The 11157-nt window shown below is 34.3% G+C and overlaps 1 pseudogene across 1 annotated transcript; it reads right to left on the reverse strand.

Annotated features, from left to right (window-relative positions):
* Nucleotides 1-65: 65 nt before the first annotated feature.
* On the reverse strand, nucleotides 66-3231 carry LOC147499217 (putative 1-deoxy-D-xylulose-5-phosphate synthase, chloroplastic; annotated as a pseudogene). The gene is made up of 9 exons (XR_015196996.1): nucleotides 3109-3231; nucleotides 2664-2792; nucleotides 2400-2564; nucleotides 2132-2279; nucleotides 1753-2011; nucleotides 1386-1661; nucleotides 995-1302; nucleotides 514-795; nucleotides 66-412 (listed from the first exon to the last, which is right to left on the reverse strand). The product of XR_015196996.1 is annotated as a putative 1-deoxy-D-xylulose-5-phosphate synthase, chloroplastic (transcript).
* Nucleotides 3232-11157: the final 7926 nt, after the last annotated feature.

Genomic DNA, 11157 nt, shown 5'->3' on the forward strand with positions numbered 1-11157 from the left:
CTAACAATTCATCAAATTTTATGCACAGGTCACAAGCAGGCGTTACCCAGCTCGGCGAAACACACTGTGACAAATTGACTTATATAATGTTAGAAACATTCAAGCACCCGATGTGGGACTAAGGTTTGAAGGTTTGAACTTGGGGAAATCAGGATTTGAAATATTTCCGGACATGTTCCACAAAATAGATTGAAGATTAAAGATTGCTCTCTGCTTTGCTGCTCATGACTCGGAATTTGAGCGTGGGATTCTCATCCTCGAGCATCTTCACCACAGTGCTCATTGCCAAATATGTATACGTATAACCGTGCTGTTCTACCAAGGAAGCTGCAGCTACGCAACTTTGAACTGCTGTTCCATAGCCCAAGAGTGCCACTCTCTCACCCTCGATCAATATCCGACCTTTCCCAACCTGTTGGAAAAGTTCTCATTCAGTTACTAGCTTTAAACTGCAGTCCCATTAATGAGGTCTGCCTACCCTGAGAGAGTACTACAGGTTTAGTTGTTAATTACCTCTAGAGGAATGCCCTTGTTTCCTGGTGGCAGTTCAACACCAATCCCATTTCCTCTCGGGTATCGAAAACAACTAGGCCGATCATCTATAGCAGCAGCGGTTGCAACCATGTGAAAGAGCTCACCTTCATCTGAAGGAGCCATCACCACCATATTTGGCAGGCATGCCATGAAAGTGACATCAAATGACCCAGCAGGTGTGGGACCATCTGCTCCAACTAGTCCAGCCCTATCCAGTGCAAACCTTACTGGTAATTTTTGAAGATCAACGTCATGTACCACCTAAAATGGAAGTAGTAAAATTCAGCCTGTATGGACCTTAAGCGTAAAAGTCACTTATTTAGCAATAAGTGATAAATAAGATCATGAGTTATAAGCTACAATATTTATTTTTTTACGTCAGAGATTAACTCCATATTTAGCAATAAGATCATGCCTAAAGAAGAAGCTAATACTTAAAATGAAAAATGCCCCCGCTTGCCTGATCATAAGCTCTCTGCAAAAATGATGAGTAGATGGCACAGAAAGGCTTAAGGCCTTCACAGGCCAATCCTGCAGCAAATGTGACAGCATGTTGCTCTGCAATCCCAACATCAAAGCATCGTGTGGGAAAGTGGCGGAGGAACATATTCAAGCCTGTCCCTCCTCCCATTGCAGCATGGATGGCTACAACACCTTTATCTGCATCTGCTTCAGCAATCAAAGCCTCTGCAAAGTAGGTAGTGTAAGACTGAGTACTGCTGCTGCCTTTGAACTGCTTTCCAGTTGCTGGATCAAACTTGGATACACCTGCAAATGAAAAACCAATGGGTTGGTTTAAAATATTTACTCTCTAGATGGAAGCTTACTAATCTCAGCTATAAATAGTTTACCATGGTACTTGTCTGCAGCTCTTTCTGCATATGGGTATCCTCAGCCTTTATCAGTGACGACGTGAATGAGTACTGGGCCTGTTGTATGAGTACTCTTCACCGCTTTCAGTATATAGTCACAAGATCATCTATGTTGTGTCTGTCCACCGGGCCAATGTAATACAGACCAAGTTCTTCAAACAGTGATGAGCCTGAACCACTGATCATCCCACGCGTATATTCATCCACTTTTGCTGCTATTTCATGCACAGACCCTCCAAGCTGCTCCGTAACTCCCTGCATATCTCAGTTGCATTTTAGTTTAGACAGTTCCAATGAGTCAAAATTCATATGTACTTGCTTGTGTGGATGACGGATGACCACTAACCTTGGTGACTTCTCTTAATTCTCAGAGGGGTCTACTGGACTGCAACCTGCTGATAGCTCCCACCGGAGGTAAGGGCCCGTCGAGATTTGCAGTCGGTAAGGAAACTTGCTTGTTGTCATTGAGGATAACAATCATGTCAGTGTCAAGTGTCCTGCATTGTTCATTGCTTCTTAGGCTTGCCCTGCAGTCATGGCACCATCACCTATAATAGCAACAACATGGTTGTCTCCGCCTTTCTGGTCTCTTCCAACAGCCATTCCTGACCAGAAAAGATGCAAGAGATTGAAAAAGATTCGTAAGATTTAATCTTATAACCGTAATTGTCGAATTCAGGTAGAAAGATTTATTTCCTTCAGGTAGATGTAGGATAAAAAGGTACCAAGTGCTGCAGAGATGCTGGTAGAACTATGACCAGCACCAAAGCAATCATATTCACTCTCCGAGCGTTTTGTAAATCCTGGTAGTTCATTAGTTTGTCTCAATGTTTGCATTTTATCTCTTCACCCAGTCAGGATTTTATGTAGATAAGTCAGCAGGACCAATCATATATTAGTAGTCTTGTTAGTTTAAGTCTGACGATCCTTGCAGCAATCATATTGCATTCTTCAATCTCTATGCATAGGAAATAAATTAGGAAAGAAGGGGACCTGGTGTCCAATATCCCATAGATACTTGTCTTGTGGAACATTGAAGACATAATGAAGGGCCACAGTGAGTTCAACCACGCCGAGGCTTGAACCGAGGTGGCCACCAGTCTTGGAGACGTTAAAGATGACATCGGAGTGCAGTTCATCAGCGAGTTGTTTCAGTTCCTGGATCAACATATAATATTAAGGAGCTTATAAGTTGATTCCCCTTATTAATGCAATAAGTTGTAAGTTAAACTTGTACTTTCTCTTCTAAATGTCTACCTTGATGGAGAGATTTTTCATGTGGATGGGATAGTTAATTGTGTCTAACAGAGGAGTTGGTGGTCTATGTGAATGATACTCCCCCTTCTCTGATAGCGAAGCCCTTACTTCACCCGACCTTTTTCTGACCTGCACACAAGATTAGAACAAATTAAACCAATCCATTTCTTTCGGTGACTTTCAACTCAAATTCTCCATCCCCTTTTCCTATGAAAGCAACTATAAAGATTTAAACATACATAGGGAATCTTATCTTAATATTATAATATACTAATAAACGCATCCAGATTATATTATAAACCTTGAAAAGTATCCAAAATACATAAAATAGATAAAACCATACTCTTACTCAACCTCGAGAACTGAGAACAATCTAAGTGCTACTATTCTTAAATGTACTTATACTATATCTTTATATGAACATACAAATGATTGAAATTCTAACCTGAACAATATTTTGCTGAAAGGGGTACTGCAGCAAATGAGAACATAGAGAACTAGTCTTGTGTGTGTCTGTGGCTCCTGCTCTAGATAGATATGAAGGAAAGGAGAATGTAGAGAGAGCCATTAGAGAGTAGCTACTAGTAATACAATTGACATATGAATAGAGAGAGAGCTGAGCTTGAGAAACCAAGTATATATGGAGTATGAAGATAGAAACAGAACCAATATGAATGTATCTTGGTGCGTGGAAGTAATAGACATGCAGTATGAAAGAGATGGGGGATGTCTCTGCACTACTAAAGTGGTAGTGCAGCAGAGAGAAGTGGCCGGGTTGAATTCTATAATTTAGTTTGTCTTCTAACTATAATATGCGTGTGGTGGAAATTGGTAGTTGTGGTCACTGGAGGTGAAACTCATACTTGTCCTTCTTGAGTTCTTGTAGCTTTTCTCTTGCTAGTGTCTCTACTCATGCAGAATTGTGGGGGAGATTACACCATTGGACCACGTCATCGGGTATCACAAATGGATACTTAGGTTGACATTTATTACTTAGCTTTCATACCGATTTTCTTGATTGGGCATTCTTATGAAAAAGTACTAGTTTTTTAGCCCGTTCAACGAACGGGGACCGTTTTCATATAATTGATTTGATTTTTTTTTTAATATTTTATAAATTTAATTTTTGAATTATTATGCATCAAAAAGTTTTAACTATAGAATATTATAATGATTCAAATTTTGATGAAAACACAAATTTATAGAAATATTCAATGTGTCCAATATTAACGTGGACCGTTTTCATATTATTATTTTTTTAATTTATTTTTTTGAATTATTATGTGTCAAAAAATTTAACTCCAAAATATTTGAATGATTGAAGTTTTGATCAAAACGATTTTTTTTTTTAAATATTCAATGTGTCCCATATTTTACCATTTTTGTTTTAATATTTAAAAATTGTCGTAGAAGAAACTGTCATTGATAGCGAATGATTTGAATTCCCAAATTTTAGTTTAGAAATTTCAAGCATCTATTCTACGAACCACATACTAAGCTCATACATAAACTCTCTACGAACGGGTGTCCTTATATTAAATTGTTATGAAAAATATTCATAATTATGCATAGTTTATGAGATATTCAAGTAATTTTTACTTACGGAAAGTGAAGATCATATTGAAAAGATGTATGATAACACACCATTTTAAATACAAAATTATAATTGTCAAACTAATATTTTCTGGTGGTTTGAGGGATTTTAAGGTTGTACGTATAAGGAGATGAGAGAGAGTACCAATTAACTTTTGAATCAAGTGGAAGTCCATGATCAATATTACAAACGGTAAGCTCTATAAGATATATGTAGGGGTTGGGAGGAGAGATTATTGATGTTTTGTTATGTGTAAATAAGGGTAGCCCATTCTATGTTTTAGTTAAATAGTCAAGGTTAAAAGGTTTGATAAGGCACTGAGTCATGAATGAAACAATACAGACCACATGAGATACTGAAAAGTTTCTTTCATTGGATATATGACAAAGGCTTTATTGAATGCACTATTTCTACTACTAACATATTTAGTGATTTCATAGAAATGATTCAAAATTTTAGTAGTCAAGAGAGCTTTGTAACATCTTATCTGGGCTACATTGCTTTAGTTGCCCTCACTTTGTTCGAGGATACTACCATGACTGACTACTACAATACTACCTTACAATCTTGAAACTGTACCCTTTGTATTTACATATTGGTTCCCTTGGAAAATTGTCATTGAACATATTATTAGAAACACAAAAATGAACTGTCATTGAACATATCATCAAAAACACAAAAATATGTAAAAAATTCCTCATATTCAACTACATATTTCAATTCTCTTTCACATACAGAGCAACACATGTACATAACTAATTAAGAAATGATCTCAACAGTAGTCGTAAACTCTGTAACACATTCTGACCAAAAACTCATTCAAGTGTATATTTTTTTTAAACAATTAAACACCATCTGCATAGTCTAATCATCCTCTATGGTATACCACACAATTGTTTTATGCATTAATCCTTCATAGTTTGGCACTTGTAGAACCATAAATAGTTGTAATCCGTTGTGCCCCTCGAATGTAGCCACGTGATCTGCCGCTATCTTTGCATCCCTAGAGTCTGTTCTGTCAGTTTTAAAATTCATATTGCACGACTACCAAATTTAGTATTCTCAACCATGCTTCATTTGAGCAATTAGCTGAACATAATGGGAAATCTGAGTATCAAAAGAACATAAAGATAGACAACAAACTTACTAATGCTTCCTTACCATTCAAGGCAAAACCCAAAGTGGACCCTTACCAAAAACTAACACATGATATGCAATCAAAGGGGAGGCGAGAGTGTGTGAGGGCGTAGTAGTACATTGTTTTTCAAAAGCTTTTGTAGGGGGCGAAACCTCGTAGTTTTAGAAAATCTTATAGTTTTATACTGATAGTCATATAACATATAAGTATATAACATTAGTAATTTTTCCAAACCCCATGTCTTTATCCTTGTATGCAATGATATTGATAAAGATATGTTTAATATTAGTAGATTGGCATAAGTGCATAATGAATAAATTGTTATGTAATTTTGAGCAGAGCATGTAGCCCTTGGTGCATCTTAATGTGGTGAAATATTTAATCCTAGCACTAACGTAGTAAGTTTTGTGTTGAGCATGCATGAGTATGTAGTTTTAGTCTTCTAGACTTAAGTAGCACATTTTAGGGAAAAAAAAAGTAATGGCCTACAGCCTAATTATATCACATCACACTACGTCTGTCAAATTTCCATAATATTAGACTTTAGTAAAGGACGTTGGCTGCTATTCTTAAAACAAATGACATAGAAAAAAGAAAGCAAGTATTGTACACTAAGACAAACCTTTCCATACCAGACATATATAATATGGCAACACAACCACAATCTCCTAAAAGTGGAACTGCAATATATGAGTATGTTTATACTATGGCATGTTTAGGTGGCTTTCATGAGGTTTGGTTTGATAGGATCTTATCAATCTAATTAATATCAGATTGTACTAATCAAATGCTAGAATAAAGAACATTGTGGCGATCTTTAATTTCCTTTAGTGGATAATTGTGATATTATATGGATATGCACCACATCAATCTAATTAATACCAGATTGTACTAATCAAATGCTAGAATAAAGATCATTGTGGCGATCTTTAATTTCCTTTAGTGGATAATTGTGCTATTATATGGATATGCACCACATCATATTCCCCTGAATTTGTGACACTAATACATTCCTCCTAAACAAAATGCCTAAAAGGGAAAACAACAACTATCTACTGAAAATATGCCTAAAAGAAGAATAACCATAGTTTTACACTGTCAACTTAGCATAGAGGATACCAAGTAATATTATAACAAAGTAGATGTAATTGATCGAAAGGGATTACAAAACCTGTAAAGATTACGCTCATTGTGCCAAGGTTAGCCTGGAGATTTCTCAACTGGTGTGACATGTATCGAGTTGAACGACAACCCTTTAAATATCAATCTGCAACCAAACTCACATTTATAAGGCTAGCAACCTTTTATGAATATATGTTCACCCTACATTCTCGCAAATGAAACTTTAAAAAGACTACGAAGAGGCAAACATTAATCAAGCAATTTCAGTCATAAACTGAACAACCCTTAGAACAAAACAAAACAAAAACTCTGTTACAATTTCTCTTACCGAGTTCGAAAAGCGGTTGAGGTTCAGTCCTACATGTTCTAAATAGCAGTAGCAGCATTGTACATCAAGATAAAAAACTACTTTGGTGTCATAATATATAATCCAGCCGAAAAATGAGTTCTCGAGTAGCATTGCTAATTCTTTCAAATCTAAATATTTTAAAGGAAACATGTATTAGGTTATGAAGATTTGTACTCTCATTTCATGCATCTGAAAGAAAGATTGTAATTCTAAAACATTTCCTCCCCTTGGGTATTAACATCACCATATTTCTACTTAGTTAGGTCTCTCGGACATTAATCCTTGATAGAGATTTTATAAAAATCAACTTTCATAATAACATTTAATACCTCAAGCATACACATACTCGACAAAACTATTTACACATACCTGTCAACTAAAAAAATCCATTAATATATTCACCACACCATATAGTACACAACTTAGTATAAAAGAAGCAGTAATCTTATCTTGCACATAACATTTGATAGATGAAAAAAAAAACATAGAAGTCGAGTAGAACCAACAGTGGCCTTCCTAATCCTATAAATACCCCCCAAGTTTTGTAGCTTAATAGGTATATCATTTTCTTGAACAACAGACACACATTCCACAAAGTCAAGAAACAATATAGGGATGTGTGGTTCCCTTTGATTGAATGGTGTTGCTAATAACTTAATAAGCTCTCATTGTCCATTCGTGGTGGTATATTTCTTATGATTGGTGAGATATACATGAATGTCAACCAAACATATGCTTTCTTTAGAGTCAGCATTTGCATAACAACTTATCAGAAGTTTAAGTGGTATTCCTACAGTACTACCATCTTGTCACCTTCCACTTTTAGCTCATGTAGGTGAAATCCAAGGCTTCAACTTTTACACTTAAAATCTAATAGTAGCCTAAATATTTATCATATTTGTAACAAAATTCCGTGCACACATTCAACGATGAATTCCATTCATAAACCAATATCATTAGTTCATTACCTTTGTAAATTAAAAACAAACCCAATACTTAACTTTGAGGTGGATAAATGTACCACTTTTCAATATAATTTTGTCTTAACGGCATAGATCGAAAAACTATATTTGAAGTAAAATCTCAAGATTACCTCAGCTTGCTTCAGCCTTTTCATCTTGCATCAATGCACGCCACCACAAACGGTCTATAACCTAAACAATTTAAGCATAGATCTCTTTAATTATCACAGGATAAGCAAGGAAAAAGCTCTATGTGAAAAACCACCAGGTATGGAATATAGTTAGTGACTTAGACACTTAGTGTACATTTTTACCTAACATTTTTAATTGCTAGCACCTATATATATTATTATGTATAAAAAATCTTACTTCCAAACTATATTGAAACTTATATAATAAATTAATTGATCAAAGTTCCCATTGCCAATAATTTGTTATGGATATTAAACAAAGTTACAAACATAAAGCGCTGAGCAAAATCCGTTAAAAAGTAAAAACTTGCGTTGTTGGTCATCAGTGTGGGGAAGACTGGCACGAAGGAGCTCCGCTGACATTTTCTTATAACACTTGCTGCTTTTAACCTCAATAACTACAACATTTGGACCCACTAAAGAAAACAATTAATTATACCTCTTTGCTTCTACTTATACTTGTAAACGACATATTAAAATAAGATTTTCATATATGAGAAGCCACAATTGGTTTTAATGTAAGGGTTCAATCTTTCATCAATCAATTTCCAACCCTTAAATTTCTGATAGATATATCTCACACACAATGAAATAATATATTAGTGCAAGCATAGCCTTGTCATACAGCATAAAGCCCATTAGGTGCAACCATAAAAGGAAAAAAGATGCATAAATCCATAAATCCGTCATAGAAAGAAGATTTGTGTGCATCTAGGTAATCAAGATGCTAATAAAAAAATTAATTACCGGTTTTGTCTGAATGGTTAGAAAAGGCACTCAAGTAGGACATAGAAGCAATATTTTATATTGTCTTTTATTATCAGTACAAACTCATGAAAATTGCGCCATTTGTGGGGATTGAACCCACGACCACGTGATTAAAACCACACGCTCTACCATTGAGCTAAGAAGGCAAAAAACATACTTTAGAGACAAACATGCTTATGATCCTTCATAATGGATACGTGATAATGTGAAGTTAATTTGGTATTTTCACTTAATGTATATTTCTCATTGAACAGTGGGTTATGAATGCTCAAGTTAGATGGTAAAATTCTAATAAAAGATAAATAATTGTTATTAATGCTTAAAGATAAGCACTCGATCTAACTATTTACTAACTTTCGAGAAACCATTCTTTTAAGCCAATATGTCCCAAAAAATTTATTGAACGAATAAGTATTTGATTTATTTCTAATCAATGTGTACTACATTGGTATTAATCCAACAAACAGTTAAATCCATATAGGTGTATTTCATATCAGTTACATTTTTATGACTGACTTACAAAAAGAATTAACAATGAAAAATGAAAAAGACAGAAAACAAAAAATAAAAAATAGACAATGTAGCAAAAGAATTGAATGTGTTCAATGAACAGATAAGGTACCTCTACTATTACCAAGATTAGAATAGTAATGTAGTGGTCTGCCCTCAAGAATCTTTGAGAACTTTCTTGAAACTCATTCAGTGAGCACATTCCATGGACAATTCAGCATGCATGTATGACTGGTTCTAGTCAACATTGTTCCTCTTAGAAGCACATAACCTAAAACATGAACAACAAATTGTTTGGTAAGACTGCAAAATAGAGAGAATTGAATAACTTGTAATCCTATCTATTAAAACAATATTTCAAATAGGAAGACCTGCAAAGATATTTAAAGAGAAAAATGATTATTATTGAAACATATAACATCAAACTCATTGCAGTAATTATCAATTATTCATAATATATGTAAACTGACCCATGCGTACTAAATCAAAATTCCTCATAGACAATTTCCAAAATATTACATACTGACTATTAACATGAGAAGACAATCTTTAATTAATTGTCGGAGGACAATGAGAGCGAACTTGAATTTTGAGATCAAAGTGAAATTGATTTTTAGAGAACATTGCTATTGTGATCTTGGAGAGTGATTGAGGTTTTAATGGAGACAATGAAGGGTTTTAGAAATATGAGTTTCTTCTTTGCTAAGACATATAGGAAACCATTTGATTTCGTCAATGGTTTTCTCGTAATTCCAATAATGTGCAAAACACAACACACATAAATATTGTGGAAACATGTTTAATGTGATGTGTGATGTAATGCTCAGGAAAGTTAAACTGAAGCTAGAAATAATCATTAGCATAAAGAACTCTATCTATGGTAATGTATGGTATACTATACGAACTTTCTCCATAAGGGATCAACTATCTGTACTCGAATAATGTTATGTGACCCTACCAAAGAATTCTAAAGACGCGCTAAACAGTTGTTCAATTACTGTTTCAAACAATAAAATTTATGAGAAATTGAAAAAGAAAAACATAAGAGGCATGAAAATAGAATAAGAATACATGGTTGTGACTTGTAAGCAGTTTTGCCGAAGTACAAAAAAGCTTCGCATGGTCATGGTAGCTAGCAAATGGAATGGGTTGTTGTATATAGAAGTGTTGTTACAGTTTATAGACAATAGAGCAAAATCTTAAGAACACAATACCTAGCAGTGAAAGTGAACTAATGAAATACACAAACACAGTTATGCGCAAAACACACTACACAAAATATTTTTACATGTTTAATGTGAGCGTGTGCGGTAACATTCAGAGAAACAGAAAAATTACTTAAGGATAGCTCAACAACAAACAACCCCTTTCTTTGTTGGAAAAAAAAACCATTTTATTTTACCGGTGTTTAAGTAAAAAACACAGACATTTTAGATATTGATATTAGAAATTATTGTTTGAAAAACTAATATATATATATATATATAACTGGGTTAGCAAAGAGGCTACGTATTCATCAAGTGAGATTATACACTGAATACATGGGCTTTAGTTTAGCAGCAACATAAATGTCAGCAATATTTCAAACTTGTGCACTTGGATAATCACAAAAGATCAAGCTTAAGCAAGCATATAATAAAATCAAAATATTGGGGAAAAAAAAAACTTTTCTTTTACCGGTGTTTAAGTAAAAAACACAGACATTTTAGATATTGATATTAGAAATCATTGTTTGAAAAGAAAAGCTATATACATGACATAAAATAAAAATAAAACTAAAAATTATTCATGATTCACTATGTGGGATCATCAAAGATTTCTAACTTTAGGATTTTTCGTTCGGTCATTCCTTTCTTCATA

The sequence above is a fragment of the Coptis chinensis genome, chromosome 5, assembly GCF_015680905.1.
Source record: "Coptis chinensis isolate HL-2020 chromosome 5, ASM1568090v1, whole genome shotgun sequence".
In the NCBI taxonomy this organism is placed as follows: Eukaryota; Viridiplantae; Streptophyta; class Magnoliopsida; order Ranunculales; family Ranunculaceae; genus Coptis; species Coptis chinensis.